The 27,988-nt window shown below is 37.3% G+C and overlaps 1 protein-coding gene and 1 pseudogene across 4 annotated transcripts in view; one reads left to right on the forward strand and one right to left on the reverse strand.

Annotated features, from left to right (window-relative positions):
* Window positions 1–27,988, forward strand: part of GRM1 (glutamate metabotropic receptor 1) — a 423,034-nt gene that overhangs the window by 71,684 nt on the left and 323,362 nt on the right. The window lies entirely within an intron of this gene.
* LOC132666539 (large ribosomal subunit protein eL31 pseudogene) lies at window positions 20,500–27,979 on the reverse strand (annotated as a pseudogene).

The following is a 27,988-nucleotide window of genomic DNA, read 5'->3' on the forward strand; positions in this document are numbered from 1 at the left end:
TACTTGTATAATAGAGGCATTCATAATAAAACTGTACTAAGAAATCTCAGGGTTCATATCATATCAGGCCTCCTAAAATATAGAATGAAAATAAGAAAAAAATTGCAGAATTTTATTTAGCGACTTAGCATTTAAATGTTTATTTCTACTGATAGTACTTATAAAAACAAAGAAAACCTCCCAAACTTTTCTTATATTAATCAGTCACATGTCTTTCTTGGATACAGATACATTTTTAATACATAAAGATAACACTAGAGACAAAGAAGTCTTTAACAAGAAAAGATCAACTGTAAGCTTGTGATCAACTGTAATACAGTGAATGTCAGATCTCTACAAACAGGAGAAGGTGAGGGTAATGCCCAAACTACTGACGTAGGGTGGGTGTTGAGAATAACAAATCTGTAGTGGCTGTTCCTTTTCTTGATATGGGGAACTTGCTCCCTCCAGGTGACAGGCAGCCAGCAGTCCCAGTCAGGGGTATAGCCTTTTCTGGTAGGTACTACATTAAAATAGATCTGAGGCATTACAATTCTTCTTTTCCCCATACTTGTATATATTAGCATTTCTATGCCATTAGTTCTTGGAATCAATCACAATACTATCTTTGCATGGCTAGTACTATACTTTCTATACTACATTAATCATTTCATAAGTTTGGTAGCACCAGAAGGTCTGCATTTCAAACAAGATACCTAAGTTACTCTATGTAAACATAATTAATCATTTCATTGTTAATGATGTGATGTCAAATCTTGAAAAAAGTAGTTATTCTAAATGGCATGTACTCAAGCATAGCAAAGACTTGCAAACTCATTTCAAACTATAATTACTTGCACTAGAATAGGACAATAATCAACCTCGTTGAGATATGTCATTGAAGATTTACTATAGATTCATGAATAAACTCCCAAATCTAGAATATGTGTTAAGAATCATGGAGCAGTTTAAAAAGAGGGCCCAGGGCAGCAGTGATGTAAAAAGAAGGGTGACATGTCATATGAACTACCATTAGACAATTCCTCCAAAGAGCCAAAAGTAAAGTTTCATTGGTAATTAAAAGTAAATTAAAAGCGGCTACTGAATTCTGATGTTCAGATAGTAGTACATTGTCTAAATGATCTGCTTGATCAAGGGGATAGAAATACACATAAGGTCAGCACTATAATGAATGTATATTTATCATTGGAATAAAAAATACAAGCCAATCACTGTAGAAACAAAAGTCTTCTCTAACTATATAATGTCTTTTTAAAACTTGGTCTTGCTATTAAAATTGCATGTGATGCTTCAGTTTGCTGACATTACACAAAGATAATCATAATGTGATCCTGATTCCTCATCTAGTGTGAACCCCTGATCTAGTTCAACTCCTCAGCAGGCTGTGACCCAACGGCCCCTGCCTTATTAACCTAATGGGTCAAGAAGATGGGCAGAGTAAGCACTTTAAGGTAGGGGAACTAACATGTCTGTGTCATTTTCATAACATTTAATGGAATATGTGGAATCTCAGGAATGGAAGAGTCTTAGAAGTCATTAATTATCCCTTTGTATCTCGTGCCTTTCTTTAGGGCTCTGCTCCACCATTATCTCTTTCATAAACTCTGCATTAGTTCTCCATCCTTGTTCTGCAAACTTGGAAGTGATCTCTCTCTCTCTCTTCTGATCTTTCCTGGCCTTTTATCTGGGCTTACTGTGTGTCACTTGTCACCACTTCCCTGGTAGCTATCATGTTCCTGTCTTATGCCTCAGCAGTACAGAGTATTCTCCAAATCATCTTTGCGAGCCCCATAGGACTTGCATAGTGCCTGGTGCCTGGCAAGGACAGGACTCAATAAATGTGTTAGCTGAATGTAACAGAATGTTGATGCGGTTTTGCTGGGGGATCCATGAGAGGAAAGAACACTGGATTCTGGCACAGCGGCTTATGGTGCCATTTTATACTTTAAGGTTGAAGATGATCTCAGAGCTCCACATATAAGCTCCTCAACCGTCCTGCCAGGTGAACTCCCAGCCTCTCCTTGCACACTTCCAGTAATTGGTGAACTTGTCTCTTCCTGAGGCAGTCTATTCCATTTCAGATAGCTCCACATGTGAATCCCTTTCCCTCTCTCCTGACCCCAAGACTCAGATTTAATATCAGCCCAGCTACAGTTACTTTAACTTAACTAGGCTAAAAATATTCTTGCTTTAATCAGTCTAAGGCCTAGAGCTATTCACATTCTGTCTGACTTTACTGGGATTTTCTGCAGCTATTTCCTTTTAAATTGTTCTTTCATGGATTCAAATTTTGGAAAAGACCTAGAGACTAGCTAGTTCACCTTACTTAATTTTCAGAAAATCAGATTGAGACTTGAGAGAGGAAGGGAATTGCTGAAGGAGGTCACACAGCTTTAGAGGCCTGAGTTGCAGTCATGTGCGTGGGGAGGAAGGGGGCATTCTCAGCTGTTGGCCTGCTTAAAGGACCCAGTAACTATTTATTCCCACGTATTTCACACATAGACATGAATGTCAAATGCCACAACAGAAGATTTTCAATTTGAAATACAATATTAATGAAATCCAATATTAATAGCATGAACTAAATCACAAGTGTAAAAAATGGTCTCCTTCCTTTCAGCGCCTGGCTCACTTGCTGGCATATCACCCATGACCAGTCAGACAACTGTTTGTCTTGTGTCAACTGATTGAGGAATGATGTTGGGTGGGTGTTAATTTCACGAAGAGGAGAGAATAGGAAATTCATCATAGGAACATGCTTGAGTAATAAATCTGATGATATAATTCTTAGTTATGAGACAGTTTTGACTCTCAAAGAGGGATCATTTGTTATACTATTAAGTAGCATTTAATGTTATCCAGTGAAATGGATTTGGGTTGAACACAAGAAATAGATGATATTTGGACTGAAAACACTCTATGAATTTACTTCTTCTCCTTCTTCTTCTTCTTCTCCTTCTTCTTCTTCTTCTTTTCTTACAGATTGTTGCTGACTTAAAAAAAGTTTTTTTAAATGTTTATTGTATTTTTGAGAGAGAAAGAGGAAAGAAAGAGCAAGACAGAACACAAGAGGGGGAGGAACAGAGAGAGAGAGAGAGAGAGAGAGAGAGAGAATCTGAAACAGGCTCCAGGCTCTGAGCTGTCAGCACAGAGCCTGATGTGTGGCTTGAACTCACAAACGGTGAGTTCATGACCTGAGCTGAAGTTGGCACTTAACCACCGAGGCACCCCAGATTGTTACTTACTTTAAAATAATTTCAGGTTCTACTATGCCAGGGAATGACAGAATTATGTAACTGACAGTAGGAAATTTGGGAAATTACTGGTTTGAGTTGAAAGGTGGTTCTGTTTATGGGTAACATACTCAAAAAATTGATAGTGGACATATTTTAACTTTGTTCTGGAACTAAAATACAGACAATCTGTGGGATAATCTACTAAGTTTTAGGGAGACTTTTGCTTATTGGGGGGTTTCCAAAGTGAATTCTGAATTTACTCTTTTTCTCATCTTTCTGACATGCCACTTCAGAAAAAACTCTTCATATGTATTTTAAAATATTATTTAATTAAGTTAATTAATGAATGAGCTTACTTATTTACTTACTTATTTTGCTGCAAAAGACTTTATTGTTTCCATTTGGTGGAAACAAATTTCCACGGCTTGAGAGAGGGCTCTAGGGTGGTTAAAAGGCTGCCTTGTGGCTCCAGGGAGAGGCTCAGGCAAAAACTGCTGGCACCGAGGGGATGCAGAGGGACCCCTCAAAGGCTGCAGGGTTCTGGAGACTTCTCCTTGCGCTTGAGCGTGAACCTTCAGAAGAGCTACTCTCCAGCCTAGCCTTGGGGGGGGCAGCCGCTGGAGGTGAGTCAGGTGGTCACCATCTTTTTGACGGTTCACCTCCTCAAGTAGGAAGTGGCTCTCCAGGAAGTCACAGAGACCCCAGTGCGAGCAGATCCAAAAGAGCCTGGTTCCGGTTCTTCTCTAGGTCCATGTGGTTTCCGTGGTGTCCAGGGTTTTCCCCACTCAGTGCGACAGCTGCTGCATATCCTGGAAGAAGGCGTGACTGCTCCGCTGGTTTTGCATCTTCAAGAGATGCTCAGCGCCCTAGTGCCTCACCTCAGCCCACACCTTCCAGAGACACATCGTCTTGGTTGAAATAGAAGCCCAGAGAAGTAGGTGTAGGAGACTTCCAGGTGCAAGTTGACCAGGCGATTGCCGGTGGCATCCACCTCCGTGGAATAATTCTGATGAATCTGGGAGCCCGTGGTTCGTTCGCGATGAGGAGCTAAGCTCAGAATACAGTGTTGGCTGGTCCTCCAGGCAGAGAGGGTGGCAAGGAACGTGTTTCGGAAGGTTGCGACTGGAAAAGAGGTTGGGGAGTGGTCAGAGGCTGGAAGAAGGGGCGTCCCTGGATCGGTTCTGTGCAAAAATTCCAAAATTTTAGTAAAAAAGAGTTTTAATGCTGTGCAATAGAAGAAATGTATGAAGATATAGGACAGGTGTTTGTGAGTACAAGAGAGGAAGTACCTCAAGTAACAAGTAAACGCGGGTGAGGCAAATTTGTTAAATAGAATTCATTAAGGCTTATAATTCCGGAATGTATTTGCAAACCGTATGCCGGGTCCTATTTTTCTGTCTCGTGTTAGAGCCAGGTTAACCTAGTAACTCTTTAAAAACTAAAACTGTTTCTGTATTCTCAAAGATGAATTCCTAACTGCCTATCCAGTATCTTTTTCCTCTGCGTCCCTCCACAAACACGAGCATTACCAATTTATCAATCTCTTTTGCAATCTTTGAGCATATCCAGAACTTCTACCCTCTGCTTCTGCAGTTTCCTTATTCTGCAGTGCCTGCGGAACTTTCTCAAATTTCATGCCAAATCTGGATTCTCTCAGTCTCTTTCAAATGACAATCTGTCCTGACTTACCCAATTTGAATTAAATATTCCTACAGCGTGTTACTTACACCTGTGTTTAGCATTTATAACAGCTTTGTTTTGTGGTTAGTTTATTTCATATTGATCTATCGAACGTAGTTTTTGTGATTTTCTCATTGGCTGGGCATTATTCTCCTATGCAGCACCCTTCCCCCACCCCTGGTGCCTTGTCTTTCACAGTGCACTGCTCCATGCACATTTGTGGAAGTGGTAGCATTTAAAAGGATAAATATTGCTTCTGAGTCTCACAATCAGTAATTCTTGGATAAATCAGAGTGGTTAACTCAGTTGATTTGAGTACCAGTCTCTAAAATTAGATACTAAAGCATTCGGGGAAGAAAATGAAATGTCTAAGATACAATCATTTTTAATATACTAGTACGCTAAACTCTAGAATATATAGATCAAACAGCTTGTTTCAATAGGATAACACGTAACCACATGCCTCAGTAAGCTGCTTCCATTTGGAAAGGAAATTAATAATATTGTTATCTTGTAGGACAGCTAAAGAGATAGATTAGGATTTCTGGTGACCACGAATAGTCCTAAGTAGTTAGAAAATATCTTGAAGTATTTCTGAATTGAAGGAATAAGCCCAGCTTTTCACAGCATTTTATTTTTTTCATGCTGGCTTTTATTTATAAATACTTGAATATAATCATTGTAGCTGAGCACGTGTTTCATCTTAGATGTATAGCCAAGTATATGGTATATACAGTTTGTTCAGTTCTCATAATAAGTTATTAGGTTGTTATATGTTCCCACTATTGTCTAAAGTTAATCTCACCTACACCTTTTCTCCTCACACTTTTTACTGAGAAATATTACTTGCAAACAGAAAAGTGCAAAAATCTAAATGGACAGTTCTACAAATGAAATAAAGCAAATACCTGTAAAAACAGTGCCCAGACCAAGAAATAGAATGTTTTATATAGAAGGTTTGGAATAGCTACAGAGTGAGAGGGAACTAGCCAGGTAAAGTCATCCCAGCTGTAGACTCAGACCTTTCTCCTAGTGTTTCCGTGCTGCTCACTTTAGTAGTAATACTGAATTTGCCTGTGTTTATCATTTTGTCATCTATGTATTCATCCCTAAGTAAAAAAGTTAATTTTTCTATTTTTGAACTTCATGTAAATGGAATCACATTGTATATATATTCTTTTGTGTCTTATTTTTGCTTCACCTTGTCATGATAAGGTTCATTCGTATTGTTGCATGGAACTTTAGTTCGGCCATTCAGTTTTAATACTGCATAGCGTCCACTGAATGAATATATCACAGTGTAGTTATGCATTTTATTGATAATAGCAATTTGGGAAGTTTCTACTTACGGGCTTCTATAAACAGTGTCTCTTCATGCACACATTTCTTTAAGTTATAAACCCAGCAGTGGGATTGTTGGATCAAACGGTGTATGTGCTTCAGCTGTGCTAGATAAGGCCACTTCAAAGAGAGTGTATGAATTTATACTCCCACCAGCAGTATATGGCAATTTCTGCTGTTCCAAATTCTGGCCAACATTTGGTATTAGACTTTAAATTTTTTTCCCAATCTTAAGGATGTTTAATGCTAACTGCTTGTTTCAGTAATGTTACCAGTGAAGTTGAGTACCTTAAAAAAAATAAGTTTATTGGTGATTTATTTAGATTTTGACTTTTGTGAAACTTCTTTTCTTTGCCTATTTTTCTTTATTTTTTTTTAAATTAAGCACTTTTAATCTTTTTAAAAATGTTTATTTATTTTGAGAGAGAGAGAGAGGGAGAGAGAGAGTGTGCACACAAGTGGGAGAGGGGCAGAAGGAAAGAGAGAGAGAGAATCCCAAGCAGGCTCCGTGCTGTCAGCATGGAGCCCAAAATGGGGCTTGATCTGACAATGGTGAGATCATGACCTGAGTGGAAGTCAAGTGTCAGTCACTTAACCGACTGAGCCACCCAGGCACCCCACCTACTTTTCTATTGGGTAGTCTTTTTTTTTTTTTTTTTTTTAACTTGAGTTTCTCATTGAGTTGGCAGTGTATTGAGATCAAGCCTTATCAGCTTACAAATATCTTCTTCCATGCTGTGGTCTGTCTCTTTATCTTTTCCATGGAGTTTTATAATAAGCAGAAGTTCTCAGTTTATAATGTGGTCAAAGTTATCTGTATCTTCATTTATAATAAGTGCTTTATTAAATAAGTATTTATTAATAAGTGTCTTATTAAAGGCCTCTATCCCAGGATTATGAAGATATTCATCTATATTCTTTTTCAAAAGTTTAAAAATTTTCCTTTTTCCATTCAGATTTTTAATTCATGTGGAAGTGATTTTTACTTATGGATATACCTACCCATTATTGTAGTTTCACTGATTGAAAAGCCTGCTCTTTCTCCATTGCTCTGGAGTTATAGCATTTGTTATAAATCAAGTGTCCTTTTGTGTGTAGAGTTGTTTCTGAACTTAAGTTATATTCTATTGGCTGAAAAGTCCATCCTTTAAATAAAAGCTCACCATCTTGATTACTGTAGCTTTATATGAGACTTGATATCTGGGTAAGTCCTTTCTACCATTTTTTTTTTCTTTTTCAAGTATGTCTTGGATGTTTTTGGCCTTTTTAATGCACATGTAAGTGTATTTGTTAAGTTTCCATATACACCTTAAAGTAACCTGCTGGTGATATGGAATTCATGGACTCTATATATTAATTTCAGGGGGAATATTTATTCTAATAAGCTTTCCAGTCTGGGAATTTGATATACATTTAATTATTTAAAAGAAGTGTTTATGTGTATTTCCATATTATTTTAATTTTTTTCTTTAGTTTTATTTTTGCCCCGGATTTATTGAGGTATGATTGATAAGTAAAAATTATATATATTTAGGTTGCACAATGTGATTTTTAAAAGAGGTGTTCAAATTGATGGTGTAGTAATATACACATACACTAGGAAATCATTATTTCAGTTTTTGAGGTCGTCTTTAATATAATCCAATAACGTGTTATACATCTTTGTTAGACCTTTTCTGAGGCACTTGGTATTTTTTGATGCTGTTAGAAATTCACTTTTGTTCTTGAACATAGTTCCACTGAATCTTCCAAGAATCTTTCTCATTATTCCATCTCTCTAACTTGTATCCTCACTATTTCTTACTCCACTGACCTAATCCTTTAGCGTATGAACATATTCTGTATGCATTTAAAAAAAAGCCTTCAGTAGCTGCCTGTCTACTCGCTTCTCTCTTTCTTTCCTGAAAAACAATTTGAACATGCTAGTTTGCACTCTGTCTCTTGTCCCCCCTCCCAGTCAGTCACTTCCCAACCTGCTGTGATCTGATTCACTGCCATCCATCATGCTGCATCTGATCTGTCAGAGGACCTCCTGAGGATTAAAGCCAGGCTATGTTTCAAAGGCCTTATTTTGAGGTTTTAAAATTATAGAACATTGTTGATAATGATAACACTCTTAGTAATTGCTGTAATAATTGCATTAATAACGATATCAGTGATAAACTTTACCTTTGAGTGTTTTAATATGGCAGCACACTAGATCTACTATTTTTGCAGCCAGGTATTATCACAGGTGGGATGGCACATTCCAACGTTCAAGGTAAGTTCTACAGGGAAGCCTTCCTAATGTCACAACTTCTACTCTGTCCAGTTCTTGTCTCGCCTTTAAATTCTGGACTCCCATTCTCCTCTGGTTCTCCTTTTGCCCATCTAGGCTTTTTTCTTTAGTCTTATCCTCATGTTTCTCTTCCGGTGCCCGTGTCCTCAATCTGGATCCTCCCAAGGGTCTTGTCATTGGTTTTCTTCTCACTCCTCCTATCCTTCCTTGTGTGGTGTCCTCCACTTCCACAGTATCCGCTATTATTCACCACACTAACTTCGTTTTCTCTGGAGCCCAGCATGTACCTGGCTCATCGCTAGCTGGATGATAAATGCATGAATGAATGAGTCTTTAAACTTATGTCTGCCAAATTCATATTCCTAGCTCAGCCTTCAGCAGACTGAGAGATCTAAAACTATCTTAAATCTCCACTGGATGGTGTCCAGCCATCTCGGCTGAAGATTTACAAAACTGAGCTCATAATCTTTCTCTCCCAAACTTGCTCCTTCTCTTATATATATCTTACCCTGGTTAAAAGCACCACACTTCATCTATTTGCTCATTCCAGAAACCTGGCAGTCGCATAACTCCTTTTGTTATGCCAGCCTCAGAAAACAGTAATCAGAATCGACGAATGCACATTTCTTACACTCGGGTTTTTACTGCCCTGTCTCCTGGTACAGTCCTTTATGGCACACCTGTGTGTTTCATATGTTGGTGATTCATATGTTGGACTATTCTAGAAGAATTATAAAAAAGTGCAGATTTTACCCTTTCTGGGGTAAATAGCATTATGATTTTCCCATGTGAAGAAAAAGAATCCTTGTAGTTTGGCAGCTTATATTTTGAGATTGCCCAAGAAAGAATCACACAAATACCCACTCCCCCATCCCCTCATTTTTAATTCTTCACACTGTTAGGTATACAAAATAATGGAAGAAAAAACTTGTGAAAAAACTGGAATTTTTATCCAGAAGTTAGATATTCAGATGCGTTGGCACTAAGTGGAGATTTTCAAAATTTTTATTTCCAATGTTCACAGAAATGTGGCTGAGAAAACTGAACTGTGCACTTCATTAATGTTAACTGCTGAACAACCAAATATCTTGCTTTCTGTCACTTCACCCTTTCCAAATGGAGTCATGTTAAATTCTTGCTGCAAGGGTCTCTGTGTACAGCTTTTGTGATGTCCTTCTGGGGTGCCTTATGTGTGGGGTGACTGACCTTTAGGAGTGCTGGCTCAAAGCCAGAGGGAAGAAAACAAAGATTGTACAGTTAGAGCAGAAGCTTTTATAACAAGCATGGTGAAACTGGCAATGATCATTTTTTCATAATGACATAGATACATCATGTGTGAAATCCATCTTAATAGACATTATACATGACTTAGGATATTGATTTATAAAATTCTTTTTAACAACATTTTATACTGTGATGGACAGTATGAAGCTAGGATTGTGACCGACCGTGTCACTTTTAGTTTTAAGAGCCCTTCAGGGATTGACCAGAAAGAGGTCATGCCTCTTCTGATGCAGGTGAGGGAATACACAGTCCCAGCTTGGCTACCCCACCTTGAACATTCTAGCCTCAAAATCCCCTGTAGTGTCAGCAGAGACTTCCACTGAGACCGCATTACAGCTTCATGTTTTCTTTGCCCGGACTTGCTTCTTTCTCTTTCTTTTCATTTCCTTCTACAGATGTTGATCCCTAAAGCATTACATAATAAACATCCTGCATACCAGTCTACATCTCAGAGTGTGCTTCCAAGAGAGCCCAACCTGCAACACCTACCACGTAAAAGTTTGATGAAGCTTTGGCAGATGAACATAGCATGAATGCGAATGCTGTGAGGCTTCCCCTAGCACAGGAAACTCATAAAGGTTACCAAATAAACAGATTCATTCATTCTGGCAACATTTACATACCAGGCACTCTCAGGAATACAGAGATGAATAAGACATAATTCCTTGTCTTCTGGTGATGGATATAGACATGCACAAATGGTCACAATACAACACAATAAATGCTGTAGTGGGAGATGGCACAATGTTCTCATGGAACACAGATGAGAGAGCCATGAAGGCTGTCAGAGTGTTCCTGAAGACTTCACAGGAGGAAATATTTGATTGGAAAATTAAAGGGTAAAGATGAGAGACAGAACTGCAAGCTGGAGTGATGGCATACAAAGAGACAAAAAGGTGAAAAGAGGAATGACAGATTTAGGGGGAGTAGCTGTGTAAAATGTCTAGTGGGAAGGGGGGGGGGTCTAGGCTGTGATGAAGGTGGAAGTCATGAAAAATTATCCTAGAAAAGTAGTTGGACCAGAGCTAAAGAAGGAGTGGTTGCCTAGTGATAATGTACAAGGAGGAGATAAAGATATCTAAAGAAGACTTAGACTCCATGGGGGGCAACATTGAGGAAGAGCACTTAGTAAGAAACTTTGAAGAACCATCAAAGCGATAGAAGGAGAACTGGGAGAGCTGTATTGCAAAAGGCAGGAAAGGAGAGAATTTCAGAGAGGTGATGGTCAACCTTGTTATGTGCTCCAGAGATGGTCAGTGGGTCGGGTACTTCAAAATTAGCCATTGTGCCCACATTGGAATGAGCAAGCAAATGGTGGCATACTCATAAATGGAATTCATGCAAGAAGAAAGGATAAAAACATGGAACATGGTGTTGAATGAGAAAAGTCAGATAAACTACAAAGTCAGGTTTAATTAAACCTATAGTGCTTAGGAATACTTGCTTACCTGGTAAAAATGCAAAAGAAAGCTAGAAGAATGAGTGCTCTAAATTAAGACAGTGTTTCCTTGAAAGGAGAAAAGGGTAATGAGCTGGATGGGCACGAGGGCAGCTGCTGGGGTCTGGTGTGTTCTCTTTCTTGATCTGAGGGATGTTTTTATGGGTGTTTCCAATGGGAGAACTCTTTGGACCGTACATTCTTATTTTGTGAGCTTTTCTGTGATGTAGTTTATATTTCACAATAAGTAAGGCTAACAAATAAGCAATTGGAATGATTAATCCAGAGTAATGGTAGCTCTTGGTGAGTAGCTTCACGAGAGTGATGAGTGGTGGTGGTCGGATTGTGTTTGGTTAAGAAAGTAAAACAACAAAATCTGGAAATGCAGATCATTTTCTTCATATTGGCGGGAAATAGGAAGAGATAATTTGGCCTTTTGGAGTAGGTAACCTTTAAGTTAGTAATAATCCTAAACTAAATGCCCTTAGTTAAAATTTATAACATATGCAAGTAAACAGAAGTAAATTACAAATAATTGAACAAAACGTTGTTAAAACTCATGGTGACAAGTGACTTTTTTTCTTAAACAGATTTTTGAAAGCTTTGTTCATAGCTGCTATTTAATGTTAATCTAATGAATGATTCTTAGAAATTTGGAATTATAAAAAGGGACTAACTACTTGAAAAGATGAATAAACTAAAACACAAGCAACTCAAACATGTATCAGTAATCATTTGCCTTTAAGGGGCTGGAATCTTTGGTGTATTGGTATTTTTTAGTTTTAGCACAGTATTTGCACTTTGTAATGTTTTTGATATGGCAAATTACAACACATTTACTTACCTTCATGAAAACCCCAATTTTGACATCCACACTAATGTCCTCCTGCTGAGGCCAAGGAATGTTACGAATTAGAGGGAACTTTTAAGGTATCATTCAACTTGTTCATTTCAGCACCCAGGTCACACAGTGATTGGAAAGCCACAAATGCCTGGGTCTCTTGCCTCTCAGTCCTGTGATAATTTCCCTCCTGCACCTTTAAGCTCGAAGATCACATCTTTGTGTGGCAGAAGATTCCAAGCAGTTCCTATGGTTTTGTTATAATGGAATTTGGTTTGTGCCAGCAACTAAAATGTTCTGTATTTGGAAATTGTTTTCTTTTAAGTCATAGTTTGAAAACACTGAATACTTCATAAAGTGTTATTTATAGTTAGTTTTGGGGTGGTATCATTTATTTAAGGAGAATTCATTTCCTTTGAGGAATGTGATCGGAAAATGTCTTGATTAATGGAAATTCACTGTCAATGCAACTCGTAATGCAAGCTTAAGTTCTGAGACAGGAGATCAGCTGCGTAATCTTGTCAGCGTCCATAACAACATGAGCACATTTATGTTGCCTCATTTCAGAATCTCAGATATCTTTGTGGATGGCCAAGGCTTCTGTTCTTATGGTAGAGTGAGGAAAGTAACCCCTGGCTGATCAAGGGGGTGGGTCCAGGGCTGTATTCTCAGATAAACCCTCCTTCAGAGAGCTTATTCTTAGTGTGCCCTTCTCATAGGAAACATTCCCTCCTTGAGCAGCACTGTCCCTTGTGACATCTTGTATGATGCAGAGAGCAAATTCTCAGTTTAGCTCTTACCAGGATTGTTCTTTTAACCAGTGATTCTGTTGTAAGGGCTACATTTCCCAAACTGAGGAGAACATTGTATCCAGGGAGTCTGCAAATCTTTATAGCTGTTGACCTTCTAAGTGACTATCAATGACATCTTCTAATTTATCACCTCACTGAGCTACTTTCATTATCTGTAACTCTCAACCCACTTAGATCTAGTCAACTTTGTGATATCAGTCCCTGTGTCTGAGGACCAACTCCTCTATCAGACTGTAGGTGTTTTGAAGACATGTTATGAGGCTGGGTAACCTTTGTGCACCCCAGTGCACCTAGAATGATGATAGGTACACACTAAGTTATTAATAATTACAAGTTAAGCAAAAGCTAATGTTTTCATTAAAACATTTTCTTAAAAGCCTTATTGCTTTTTTGTTTCTGTATGTCCAAGGGTAGTTAACTTGCTTTTTGTGCTCTGGACAATATTTGGCGGTATGACTATAAATAGCTTCTCTTCCCCTGGCCTCAGTGGCCTCTATGTGCCTTTATTCTAGAAAGCTGAATTTGCAAGGTTTCCCTTGACACCATTCCTGCAATGTTCCGACTCTCTCACCAGGAGCATGGCCTTCTGTAACATCTCCTATTTCTTCTCTTCTAGGGTTAAAAACATTTAGCACCATCTTGAAAATTGTTTTCTGTGAACGTTTATTTTAAATGATGTTACTATTCCATAGGAGACGAAATACAAAAACACAATAGAGGAACAATATGCAAAATAAATACAAACATCTGGGCAAAATGTAGTGGCATGCCAGCTCAAACATATTTTTCTGTTGTTAGTGTCTGCACAGTTTGTCTCTGGCTTTAATATTCATTTATGTGCCTATAATGCTTCCAGGCACAGTAAAAGAGCCCCAGGGCGTGGCTAACCTGAGGGCCCTTAGAGGCTTCCTGCAGGAAATTGCAGCTTTGCCTCTTACTGGCGGCCAGAGGTGGCTGTTCTCACTGGAGCTCTCACCCTTCAAGCCAGAAATGGGATTACCCCTGGGAACTCATTACCTCCTGTCAGAGGGTCGTTGATTTTCCTCTCTTTAATCACCTCTCAACTGCATAGATTTCACAAAACAGTAGAGAGAGAAATAGATACATTTGACAGGTAGGTTTTGAGGAAATGAATACGTAAATTGTATCTATGGAATTCAGGAGGCACGGTTCCCATGCCTCTGAGGACCTCATTTCCACATCAGCACTTGGTTATCTGAGTGACTACTTTACTCATGTGTGGAGAAGCCTGTTTCTCCTTGCAGGTTTATCTTCTTGATTTATCGTAAACATTTTAAAACTATAAGTAACTGTAATTGTTTATATTTATATTGACTGGCATTAGTTAAGTTTTGTGCTATTTAACTCTAATTTGCTTTCTTTATTTTATGCTGAAGTTGTTTTTGGCTTTTAGAGAGCTTTACATTTTTCAAGTGCTGATAGACATATAACAGATGATACATTTATCCCCATATATTGATATATGAATATATGAATTTATATTTATATATATTTATATATGAATATATTCTATATTAGGAATATGCTACATGTAATTCATATATATATATGAATACTTCCATTAACATTAATATATTAATATTCTGTTAACATTAACATTAGCGCTGTGAATCTAAAAAAAAAAAAAGATAACATTAACGCCATGAAACTGGTATGGCAGATTTTACAAATGTGGAAACTGAGACAGAAGTTTTGTGATTACTGTCACCCAGCTGATGAATGACAGTGTTCCTACTGAGATGTGAGGGTTAAGATTCAAAACGCAGTGTACCTGTGCCATCTCCTGCCAGAATTCTCTCCTGCTATTCTAAAGATGGCATGTGCTTCCCCTGTTGGTCTGTGCCCACCCAGATTTTTCTCTCAGTCAGTCGTGAGATGACCCATTTTCTAAGGCTCAGTTCAAGTTCACCGCCTTCTTGAAAGCTGTCCCTGACAAAACCGTTGTGGAGGTGTTTTTCTATAAATACTTGTTATTTTTGCCACTTATTTTGTATTTGCTCCTATGTTATTTTGTGTAGTTATTTGACTATGCCAAATTAGATAGGTGGGGAGATAAGGTGAAAAACATGGGCTTTGGGCTCAAATCTTGACTGCTACTTACCAGCTTTATGGCACTTTTTTGTCTCTGTTGACTCATCTGTAAAATGAGGATTTTATTGATTCGTTTAAAAAGTATTTGTTAATGCCTACTATATTCCAGGTGCACACATTTGTGAAAAAGATTCAACCGGGCTCCTGCGTGGCTCAGTCGGTTAAGTGTACAACTCTTGGTTTTGGCTTAGGTCATGATCTTATGGTTTCGTGAGTTCAATGCATCGGGCTCTGTGCTGACAGCATGGAGCCTGCTTGGGATTCTTTCTTTCCCACTCTCTGCCCCTCCCCCACTCATGCTAGCTTTGTCTCTCAAAATAAATAAATAAACTTAAAAAAATACAAAAAAAATGTGAGGGAGACAGACTAACAAATAATCAAGACATTGTAAACAAGTGTGAAATGATACTAAAAATAAAACCAGGTGATAAAGTGGTGACTGTGAGAAAGGTTTACATTAGCTAGGGTGGTCTTGAAAAGTCTCTATGAGGAAATTGATACTTTATCCTGAGACTTGATTGATATGTAGAGTTAGTCTTGCAAAGACCTGATGAAGAGTTCTCCAGGCAGGAAGACCTGGAAGTGTGAAATCCCCCAGGTTTGAGATATCTTGGAGGAACAGAGGGAAGGCCAGAACAGATGGGGTATAGTGAGCAGGTGCTGTGATCAGATGTAGGGGGTGAGATGGCTGAGAAAGGGAAGGATCAAATCATAAGGGGCCTGTGGTATTAGTAAGGAGTTTGGGTTTTATTCTAATTGCTATAAGAAGTCAACAGAGAGGATAACAACCGCCCCCCCCCCCCACTTTTGGGGATGCTGAATAGGTTGACACAGAAAAGCACTTAGCTCAAATCCTGATGTTAAGTGTTCAACATATTTTTATACCACCTTCACATATACTTTATTATTATAACTACACCATAAGCTCCTTAAATGCGGGTCTACATGTCATACCACCGCATTGCCTACACAGTGTGGCACACTGTGACATAGAAAACCTGACAGGGTTCTTTAGATGTGAGTGGTGTCCTAGTGTGCTGTTCAGAAATAGCCTTTCTGTATAGAGACATGCGCTGTTCTGAGAAATTCAATCAATACACGAGGTTATCCGATGAGTTCCGTAACAGCAACTCGCATATAGTGGAGTGTGCAAGTATGCATATTTCTCTCCTCAATCTATATTTAATGGCCAATCTGGAAAAACATTGACTTTTATATGATTACCTGAGAGAGAGATGGAGAGAGAAAGAGAGGGAGAGAGAGAAAACAATAACACAAGTATAAGGGATGAAGGCTCCCTTTACTATTTTGGAAGGGAATGTCTTCAGAAAAGTCTTTTTCTTTCTTATTTGCCACACCATCTGCTTTTCAGATAAGCAGAACTAGGGAGTCCTTTATTGAGATACATACTGTTACTTAGACCCTGAGAGTTTATTTCTTTTTGGAAATGCCAAAGCATTTGAATTTTTCTGTGCTTCAGAGCATGTATTATTTTTTTTCTTTCTTACAGAAGAGATAGAAACCCATCTATCTGGGCTTCCTGGTAAAGGTTTCATCCTGAAAGATAGCTTCCCAAGAGCCATTTGTCACCGTTTCTATGCATAAGAAGTGGGAAGATTCTTACACTTTTCCTTTGTATGTTCACATTCAGATCACTCACTCAGGGACATGCACTGGTTTTTAAATTGTCTTCTGTTTGGAATTAAAGACGCCTCTTGGGTTTTATGCAACTCCAAAACTGAGCCAATTTAGCTCTCTCCTGAATTGGTGGCCCTTTTTGTTGTCTCTCCTCATTTTCTTCATAGAGGGTCACCTTCAGATGATTAATAAGTACACTGCCTTCAGCTTCAAAATACATCATTTAAGAACATTTGTTTGATTTTCAGTCATCTAGTACCTTTCAAAGTAATCAGCAGAAAGGATAGAACTTTAATAAGTTAAAGGCAAATCATTATTTGATAAAATTCTCTTTTCACTCCTGTAAATCTTCAAGTTTCGTATTTCTTTTTGACAAAACTGTCAAATAAAATCCAACAAGAAGATAGGAGCAGAACCATGAAATCAAAACTGCTTTTATTCCTTTGATTTGCCCAGTCTTTAATAGTAAGTGGGATGTAGCTTTTGTTTCCCAACACAAATGGAAATTTTTTGAGAGTACAGATCATGCCACATATTTCTGTTTCCTCCATTAGGGCCAAAACCTGGCTAGATGCTCAACACACACATAGTAAGCTGATTAGAACACTTGAGCCATTAAACTTGCATTGTTGTATGCAACAATGCATCTTCCTCCTGCATCTTAAAACCTTAAGATATCCCACTGAGCCCTTGAATTTGGCACAATGCAAGAGAAGATGGAGTACTAACAGAGCCTTATCATTTATATGCTTCTACTCTGCTGCACTTGTGCTGTTAATTCAGGCCCTCCAGAAGAAAGCATATGTACTCTTTTAGAAAAAAAAAAAAAGGAAGACTCTGAAAGTGAGAATTCAAACGAGGATAGCTTAATTTCATTCTCTCCAAAATCTGTGAAATACAAGACAGCATTCTTTAAAGCTTTTTACTGAAGGCTAAGGGTGAGATAGTAGTGATGTTTTGATGTCTAGAACATCGACTGTTTTTCTTTCTAAGCTTTTGCAACAAGGATTATGGATAACAGTGAAACAGATGATACTTTGTAGACTGAGGTCTTGTGAAAACAAAAATATATGATTCACTTCTGTTAGGTATATTATGAAAGATGTGACAGCAAACCATTAACCTGCAGCCATTTCTCATGAGGATGAGAGAGAGCTGGTCTGAGGCAGGTGTTTTGAACTGTAAGTCCTGAATCTTCTCTCTGGATTGAGAAATGCTCTGTATTGGACGTAGTTTCTTGCCATAAGTCTCAAAAATTAAGCTATGTACCCCTCCCAAATCTTAGCTACTCTTAGGAAGTTTTTGGATCTATATGAATGAATTCCTCTTTATGGGAGGATTACATTGGTTGACAACATGTCAAAGCTGAAAAGAGAGAGGTAGAAGATGTGTATTTAACACTTTGACCTGCTGTGGAATCTGTTGCTTAATTTTACCACCTCAAGAATTTGGAAAGGAAGATCTCGTTTACTGAAAACAACTGTATTAGGAACATTGTTTTAAGAGTTCGGTATACTAATGATTGTTTAGAGCCTTTTATTTATTTATTTATTTATTTATTTATTTATTTATTTATTTTAATGTTTATTTATTTTTGAGAGAGACAGAGACAGAATGCAAGTGGGTTGGAGCAGAGAGAGAGGGAGGCACAGAATCTGAAGCAGGCTCGAGGCTCCAAGCTGTCAGCACAGAGCCCGACGCGTGGCTCGACTCACAAGCTGTGAGATCATGACCTGAGCTGAAGTCGGACGCTCAGCTGACTGAGCCACCCAGGCGCCCCTGTTTAGAGCCTTTAAAACTGGCAAAAGTGGGGCGCCTGGGTGGCGCAGTCGGTTAAGCGTCCGACTTTAGCCAGGTCACGATCTCACGGTCCATGAGTTCGAGCCCCGCGTCAGGCTCTGGGCTGATGGCTCGGAGCCTGGAGCCTGTTTCCGATTCTGTGTCTCCCTCTCTCTCTGCCCCTCCCCCGTTCATGCTATGTCTCTCTCTGTCCCAAAAATAAATAAAAAACGTTGAAAAAAAAATTAAAAAAAAAAAAATAAAACTGGCAAAAGTAACTTTAAATAATGAATACTCAAGATTGCTAAGAGGTTGAAACTGATATTCCTGTACTTTTGTGGTAGATTGTTTTCCACCACAAATTGGAAAGCAGTCTGGCATATGGATTGAAAATAAAAACATTGATAGTCTTTTTTTTTCAGGATTTCCATTTTTTAGTGGAAATAATTGGAAGCAAGAGACAAATGCACAAAAATTTCATTGAGGTCGTATGCATAATTATAAAAGCAAAACAAAATGAACTCAAAATAAATGAGCAATAGTTGTGGAATGCTTATTCAGGTTAGGATACCTCCATTCAGTGGCCTTCAAAATAATGGTTAAGTACCAATAAAAACATGGTAAAAAATATTATTATACAATCAGTGAAAGAAGGATGACTCTTAAATTATTCCAGTATTACAACTATCAAACTGGTTTGAAAGAAATGTATTAAAATTATAATATTAGTTATGTTTGGGTAATGGTATTATTTATTTATTCAGCCAATAAATAGACTATGTAAATCACATATATTCTCATGTAATCCTCATACAAATTTTTCATTGGTATTCTGTTTTAGAATAGTATGTAGGAAAATACATAAATAATAAGATGCTTTATGCCAGAAACTTAGTGTTCAGGTTTATTGTTCAGGCATCATTCCAATACTTTGGATACTGAAGATATGCTCGGGTCTTTATTTTTCCTTGAAAATGTATCAATTTATCAATTGCATGACTAGGGACTAAAGTACATGAAGGTTCTTTCAACAACCCAGAAAATCTGCATTTCAGATATGAAGGTTATAGTTCCAGTCAAAAGTTCTATTATCAAGACAGTTGCTGTTGAGATAGAGAAGACTGAGTGACTTCCATCAATCCTATAGACTTTAAAGGTATGTCCAAGGTGACACTACTACTTAACTTCTCTGTGGCCAATTTCCTCATCTTAAAATGGTGATAATAGTCATAGGGTTGTTCTGAGGATTAAGTAAGTGTATGTGCGCACGTGTGTGTATCTCAAATTTAGAGCAGTGCTTGGCACGTAGGGAGTTGTCAACAAATGGGAGCCAGTACTGTAGTTGTGTTGATCTAGTTGTAACTTCATATGCAACATGCCATCACTTCCCATTATTTGTTCTCCCTATTACTTGATTATATCGTCTGCTTATTCTTCAAACTAATTTTGGCACTAACTACCAAATTTCAGTAAAACAAAGGCAATGAAAATTAAGCTACAATTTTGTAATGTGTCTTCCCATTCATATAGGTCTGGCACATTTTTTGTCCGGTTGATTCCTAGTAATTTTAGATTTGAATTTAGAATTAGATTTTAGATTAGAATTTAGAATTAGAGTTTTTTCATACCATTTCTTAATTGGTTATTAGAAGAGTTATTGATTTTGGTTGGATGATCTTGTATCTGGCAACTGTTGTGTGCCTTTGTTTTAGTTCTAACTAGTTTTCTGGTTTATCTCTCTGTTAACTAGTAAACAAGACAGTCTGCAAAATGACTTTTGTTGCCTACCAGCTAATGTTTAATGATTCATCTCTTTTTTTGTCTTTTGCATTAGCTATGAACAATTCTACATAATTACACTGATAATAGATGTCTTTATTTAAAGTATTTTCAGTGTTAACCTCTTAATGTGTTTATTTGTATTCGATAGATACCATTCATCAATTTATGAGACATTTCATCTATCTTTAACTTTGGTATAATTTATTTGTATTAATTAATTAATTAATTTGCAGTTTTATACCTTTATTTGACAATCAGTGATTGGTTCTTGTCCACATTCACTGTAGATATTTGAAGGTGGTGACAGGTATATAGGTAAACAACATATAGAACTTGTTGGGTGAATCTTCATCTTCGCTGTGTTTTCTGGAAAACTTCATATGGATACAGTAAGCAGCATTCCTCATTTCCTTTGGCCCAGACAGCTTTGTTGAGCCTGGTGTCAATGAGCACATCTAGAGTTCCCATCTCCTTTACGGCAAATTTCTGGATCTCTTTGAGTGCACCAGGGGCATGCTTCTTGAAACCCACTCCATGGATGTGCTTGAGAATATTGATGGTGTATTATCTGGTCATTACCTTGTTGGTGGCAGAGTGGCCCTTATTCTTCTCACCACTCTTCTTTGTGGGAGCCTTTCTACCTGCTCTGTCTGGGAAGGAAGAGCACGAGGTATTGTAGGAGAGGGAAACCAGTGTGCAAGTACATAGTGTAATTCTTAAAACTCAAGAACAAGTCTTCAATTTTATCACAGACTTCTCCCTCATGTTAGGATGATCATGTAATTAAATAGTTAACACACAGACTCTTAATACATTTTTTAGCATTGGATGACTCTTTTACTTCTAGAATAAATCCTGCTTGGCAATTGAATAATATTTTCTTTTAATATCCTTCTATATTTTGTTCACTCAGATATTATGTTTAGGAATTTTACATCTGTTTTCCAGAAGAGATAAAAATCCATAGTATAGTGAGTGTGTGTGCGCGCACACGTGTACATGCATGTGTGTATTACATTTTTCTCACTTTGTGATCAGTTTTGAATTCTTTTCTAGAATCAAATATAAAGTATACTAATCTTCACTTCTTACTATTGTTTGAAGCCTGTAGTTTTAAAAAAACTTACCTGGAAAGTCATCTGAGAGTATTTTCTGAGGAGAGATAAATCTTTTTTTTTAAAGTTTATTTATTTATTTTGGGGGAGAGAGAGAGAGAGAGAGAGAAGCAGAGAGAGAAGGAGAGAATCCCAATCAGGGGCTCTATCTCATGAACTGTGAGATCATGACCTGAGCCTAAATCAAAAGTTGGTCATTTAACCAACTGAGCCACCCAGACACCCCCAGACTCTTAATTTTAAGATGATGTAATAATTCTGATGATACTCTGATTTCAGATTTTTTTTTTTTGCAAACATTTTTCCTTCATTGGTAAGATTACAGGTTTTATTCTTTACCTTTGGAATTCACAAATTTTGTTGGATGGCATCTAGATTATATTCCACAATTTACCCTATGCCTACTACAAAACCCTTGGAGAAAATTCAAGTAACTCCTCTCTGAAAATTTGGGACTTCATCAGTTCAAGTAAATTTTCCTGTATTATTTTCTTCATCGTTTTCTACTTCTTACCTCTTTCTTGTTAGGTAGATGTTAGGTCTTCTGGATTGTTCTTCTGTCTCAATATTTCTCATCTTTTTGTTCTGCTGCATTGAAGATGGGAGGGCTTCTCAGCAAGGTCTTGAAGTTCACTAATTCAGCTTTAAGCCTGTATCTTTCTGATGTTTTTTACTTAAATTTGTCATTTGAGCAATCTTAGTTTTAATAAAAAAAACCCACTTTGTTGAGGTATGATCGATACACAAAAAGCTCTACATATTTAATGTATACAATTTGGTGAGTTTGGAGGTAAGTGAAACCATCACTGCAATCAATGCCATGAACATATCCAATTACTTCTTTTTTCTAGTATCTTCATTAATTTTTGTGGATGTAAATCTCTTAAAGTTTACTTTAAGAGAAAAAATTACTTCTTTTTTCTAGTATCTTCATTAATTTTTGTGGATGTAAATCTCTTAAAGTTTCTAAGAATTCTAATTATATTTATTTTAAACTTCTATGATATATCAACTTTGTTTTTGAAGATGTTAGTTCCTTGGCTTAGTCCAACAACTGTTTTCACATTATTGGCTTTTCTGAAATATTTGTATTTATAATTGAGGTCTGAGATTGGCAAGTAATGATAGCTAGAGATGATTTCCCAGAAAATGTGAAGAAAATAATTCCTTCGGTGAGTGAATTTAAATTCTGTTCATAAAGATTTGGCTGGAGAGAGGGTGCATGGTTGTGACCAGAAGATATTGCTTCTAGATTACTCAAGAGTTTGCTTAATAGATGTAGAGGATGCGTGTTCATAAGGGAACTAGAAGTTACCTGAAGCACCACGTGGTATTATCTTTCTTTTGTCCCAATAACTTCTGTAAAATTCCTTTGGCAGAACTTCCATTTTATTTAGAGAGCTCTTTTTGAGGCATTAGTCAGGAGGCTTAGGTATACTCAGCAGTACAGTAATTTTGCAGCTCACCATTCCACTACCCAATTGTGCTTCTAGTCCCTGCTGTCTTTGATCTTGGTGTTCTTCTTGGATTCTGAGGGGAACACTCACTTCTTTAGTAGTCTTCTCTTGTGCCTTTTTGGTGCTATAGGTTCAGCTCTGTGAGATTTTACCATCAATATGAACCTATCTGCCTGTGTCTTCTAGAAATTCCCCACTGTTCTGGTCTGTGGCTGGCACCCTTCCCAGGTTTCTCGTGCTACCATGGATTCATTTTTATTTTTAAATCTCTGTGTTCTTTGAGTGGCATCCTGGGAAGTAGGAAAGATTAATACATATGCTCAGATATCCATCACAAAGCAGAGAAAAACTCAGTTTTTAGCACTAGCACAAAAAAAATTTCTTAGTTCTGAGGAGTCAGCATAGTTTATTTTACAAAATGTGTCATTTTTCTTTTAGTTTAAGCTTTGAAATATTGTTTCAAAAATATTAAGTGTCAGGTACTGTGCCACATGCTTTGCACACATTTTTCAATATCTTAATAATTGTAGAAATTCATATTATTTTTCAGGGTGCCGAGGTGGCTCAGTCGGTTAAGCATTAGAATCTTGGTTTCAGCTCAAGTCATGATCTCACGGTTCCTGGATGGAGGCCCACAGCAGCTCCTGGGCTGATGGTGTGGAGTCTGCTTGGGATTCTTCCTCTCCCTCTCTTTCTTCCCCTTCCTTCCCCCTCCTCCCTCTCTCAAAATAAATAAATAAACTTTAAAAAAATTAAAAAAAAAGATATCAAGTTATTTTTCTATTTTACAGATTAAAAAGCAAATGCCTGGGAAACTTGAACCAGTAAATGATTTTAATCAACCCAATGCTTTCCAAAGCCATATTTTTCAAAAGAATAAATTAATTTAAATATAGAACACTGGAGACTTCATAGCATTACTTAAAATGTTAAGTTTTATGGTTTCATAATTTGGCTAAAGACTACAGGTGTATGTAATATTTTCCACATCACAGATTTCAAAGAAGACGTTAAATATTTGCATTGACTTTGGAAGAGATTGTCTCAATCCACTAAATGTTTAATTTTTCCAATTATTTCATTCTGGTGTCCATTTTCCTTATCCCTTCGGAGATAGCAATCACTATAATACATTACTAAAGGTATGTGTTTATCAACATTTATATCTATATGTCTATCATTGTTGTGTTGGCAACAATTATTTCCATGATCTAAGTATCAGCTACACATCTTTCTGTGGAATAAAGGTTTGGCCATAGTATGATAAACATTTCTGAAAAATAAACACACAACAGTTCAATGATCATAGTCATGAATAGGGACGAAGAATGGGGGCACTGAGCATTTTTGGTCCCCTTGTAACCTTAAATACTTGCTTATCTTTTTAACAACTCGTCTGTGGTCATTTATAATTCAGAGAGTTTAGTCCAGTAAATTTGTTCAGGTTGCATTAATGGCCACAGAGGTCTGAGGAGAGAAAAATTACTTAAGTTTATTGAAATAAGGAAAAATGTAAAACTCCAGCTCATTATTTAAACAAAAAGATGAAACTATTTATTAGCGATGTGAGTAAAATTATGTTAATTATCTAATGCTACTGACATCATTTAAGTGACAAAAGAATTCTTTAAAATGCTTTAACATTGTGTAACTTGCTGTCACTCCTTATGGATTTGAGTTTTAAGAATGGTCCAAGCTACTTTTTATATTTCTCTGTAACTTACCTTTGATAATTGCCACTTGCCAAATCATGAAATTAGAATAGATGCTGTTCTTATATGCTCTGTGAAAGAAAGGGTGACAAAAATACATCATCACCACCCCCATCCACAAAACAGTTAACTTTATTTTATTTTTAATTGATATTATTTCACTTGAGACAATTAAATATGCACAGACAACATTGTGTCTTAATTTAGTTATTGTACACAACTTTATCTATTTTCTGGCCATTTTTGGCCATTTGCATAGTCTTTTTGGGGGTACAGTTGGTATTTAGACTGTAGGGATAATTTCCCCCTTTTTTCTTCCTCCCTTCTTTCTCTCCCTCTCTGCCTTCTCTCTCTCCTTCTCTCCTTTCTCTCTTCACTTCTCTTCCCCCCTCCTCTACCCTCCTCCCTTCTCCCTTTCATTATTATTATTTTTTCTTTCTAGTTGTCATCATTATATTATAGATCGAAGTTGTAATGTATAGATAGAGAGTTTAGGTCTATCTTCTAAATTTATCTGAGGCTAGGCTAATAATCTTGTCGTTATCACCTTTTGTAGCTTCTTTAAGCAACTAAGCTCTTTTATTTTTTCCTCTGTTCTCCATTTGGAGTTGCTATTTATGTGAGTGCTTATCATACTTGGCATATGTTCTCAGTTTTTTTTTCCTAATTCACTTACTTAGACTCCTAATTAGTGGTGAATTACTCCTTCATTTTATCACCTGATTCTTGAAGGAAGCAGCCTATTCTGGAAATGTTTAAAAGTAAATGGAAATCAAAAAATTATGTGAAAATGCATTCATGATTTAACTCAACTGATGAGAGTATTTGTCTTAGCTGCTTAAAGTTCGGGTTGTTTTCTAATCATCTTTGTTTTTAATTTAATACCTTTAAATTCTGAAGAATGGGTACATCCCTACCCATTTCTAGTTATACTGAAGCCAGAAATGAGAGAAAAATAATTTTCAGCTGCAAAAAGTTGCTACTTTATATTTTTGTATAGATCTGTAGGGAAGCTTCTTATAACAGAGGGATCAAAAGTTGACCCAAACTGGGGAAACTGAATTAAGTCTTAATGAAGACTTAAATGCAAATATAATTGTATTTGAACCACCTCTTGAAATAAAAGGATTCTTGACAATGAAAATTTATTTTATATTTTTTATTAAAAACATAGTCCACATTCACTATAAAAATTTTGTAAAATAGGGGAAAATATAAAGGAAAAAACATCTCACTGCCAATAGATATTTACTGTAACTTTTTGACATTGATTTTCTATATCTTTTTGGCACATGGATGTTTGTGCACAAATATACACATATTTTAATTTTCTAAAAAATGTTTATTTTTGAGAGAGAGACAGTCAGAGCATGAGCAGGGGATGGGCAGAGAGAGAGGAAGACACAGAATCCAAAGCAGGCTCCAAGCTCTGAGCTGTCAGCACAGAGCCCGATGCGGAGCTCGAACTGGCAAACTGCGAGATCATGATCTGAGCTGAAGTCGGACGTTAACCGACTAAGCCCCCCAGGCATCCCTACACATGTTTTAAAAACATGTTTTTAAAAAACACATGTTTTACACATGTTTAAAAGAAAGCACACTATATATCGTTTAAACTTTAACAAATTTATCAATTTTGTTGGCTCAAATGGAGCTAAGATCATTTTTTAAAATGTGCTGAAACCTGGCATCAAACTAATCTCTGAATTAAAAATTTATTTCAAACTGATCTGTTACAGAAGAATTTTTAAATCCTCGAGTATGCTTCTAAATCTCTCATTAGTCGCTTCATATCACTTTAATTTGTAATCATTGGGGGAGAGGCGATAGATTCCCCTGTGTATTTCGTTATTGAAATCGTAATTTTATTCCTTAATTTGAAAAGCTCCAATAACCTTTACTATTGAAGAAAGTTTTAAGCTCATTCTAAAGAAATCTCTCTAACTTTGCTGCTATGAAATTGTTTTAAGTAGAAACAGAAGCTATTAACAGAAGTTAATAGCTGCAGTGGGTGATCCATTTTGACTAAGCCACTCTCAGGAATAGAGGCAGATTCAAGGTTGCTGGGTCTGATTTGGAGGGTCTTCTTCTTTTTTTTTTTTTTTTTTTTTTTTAATATATGAAATTTATTGTCAAATTGGTTTCCATACAACACCCAGTGCTCATCCCAAAAGGTGCCCTCCTCAATACCCATCACCCATCCTCCTCTCCCTCCCACCCCCCATCAACCCTCAGTTTGTTCTCAGTTTTTAACAGTCTCTTATGATTTGGCTCTCTCCCACTCTAACCTCTTTTTTTTTTTTTCCTTCCCCTCCCCCATGGGTTTCTCTTAAGTTTCTCAGGATCCACATAAGAGTGAAACCATATGGTATCTGTCTTTCTGTGTATGGCTTATTTCACTTAGCATCACACTCTCCAATTCCATCCACGTTGCTACAAAAGGCCATATTTCATTCTTTCTCATTGCCAAGTAGTATTCCATTGTGTCTTCTTTAAGAAAAAAATTATATTGCACTTGGCAACTGTAATGAAAATATATGTTTGTAAGTACATTGCTATGGCCACTTCCAGAGTCTTGGAAGGAGCCCCTGTAAATGAGGAGCTTCTGATGCTTAAGGCTTCATTAGCTCCATGTTAAAATTTCCTTGGCTCAGGAGTTAACATTAGTTTTCATTTGAGAAGCATAGTTACATTTCACAACACTATGTTACTGATTGTAGATTTGTAGGTACTTATTTCAATGGGAAGAAATGGTGGGAAGAGCTGGGCCTGTACAGAAGGTTCTGCAGGCTAAGACTAACAGAGGAGCTTTTATGTGCCTGAACCTTCAGGTGATGGCCTAGTGGCCATATTATTGATGCATTATTATTTCAGATTCAGAAGTCACAAAAGGCAGTCTAAACTGGTAGCCAAATAAGGAGAAGCTCAGAAGCTGAAACAGAAGTCCCTATCTCAGGAGCCAAGAAAGTAACCAGAAAGGCAGCCCTTGGTGAACACAGGTGCTGTTGCCCATGACCATCTGGGTTCAAGTGATCAGAGATGGGATAATATCGACCCATGATGTGACAATGAGCCTGGCATATGCTGAGGATATTCTTGAGTAAGACAACTTTCCAAATTTTAAATTATGGAAAGAGAACATGATTTGGAACCAAAAAATCTGCATTTGAGTTCACTTGTTGCCTCTTAATAGCTGTGTCATCTTGGGCAAGATTCAGTTTCCTGAAATTTAGTGGCTTAAAGTAACAAAGTTACGTTTTTTCATGAATCTGCATTTGGGTGGGGTTCAGTGGGGACAGCTTGTCTCTTCTCGAGTTGGCATCAGATGCAGTGGATCAAAGGCTGGAGGCTAGAATGATCTGGGACCTTATTCACTCACTGGTCTGGTGATTGATGCTGGCTGTCTGCTAGGACCTCTGGCTGTGGCTGAACATCTACACATGGTGTCTCCACATGGCTACTTGGCGTCCTCATGGTGTGGTA

Source organism: Panthera onca, chromosome B2 (assembly GCF_046562875.1).
Source record: "Panthera onca isolate mPanOnc1 chromosome B2, mPanOnc1 haplotype 2, whole genome shotgun sequence".
Taxonomy (NCBI): Eukaryota; Metazoa; Chordata; class Mammalia; order Carnivora; family Felidae; genus Panthera; species Panthera onca.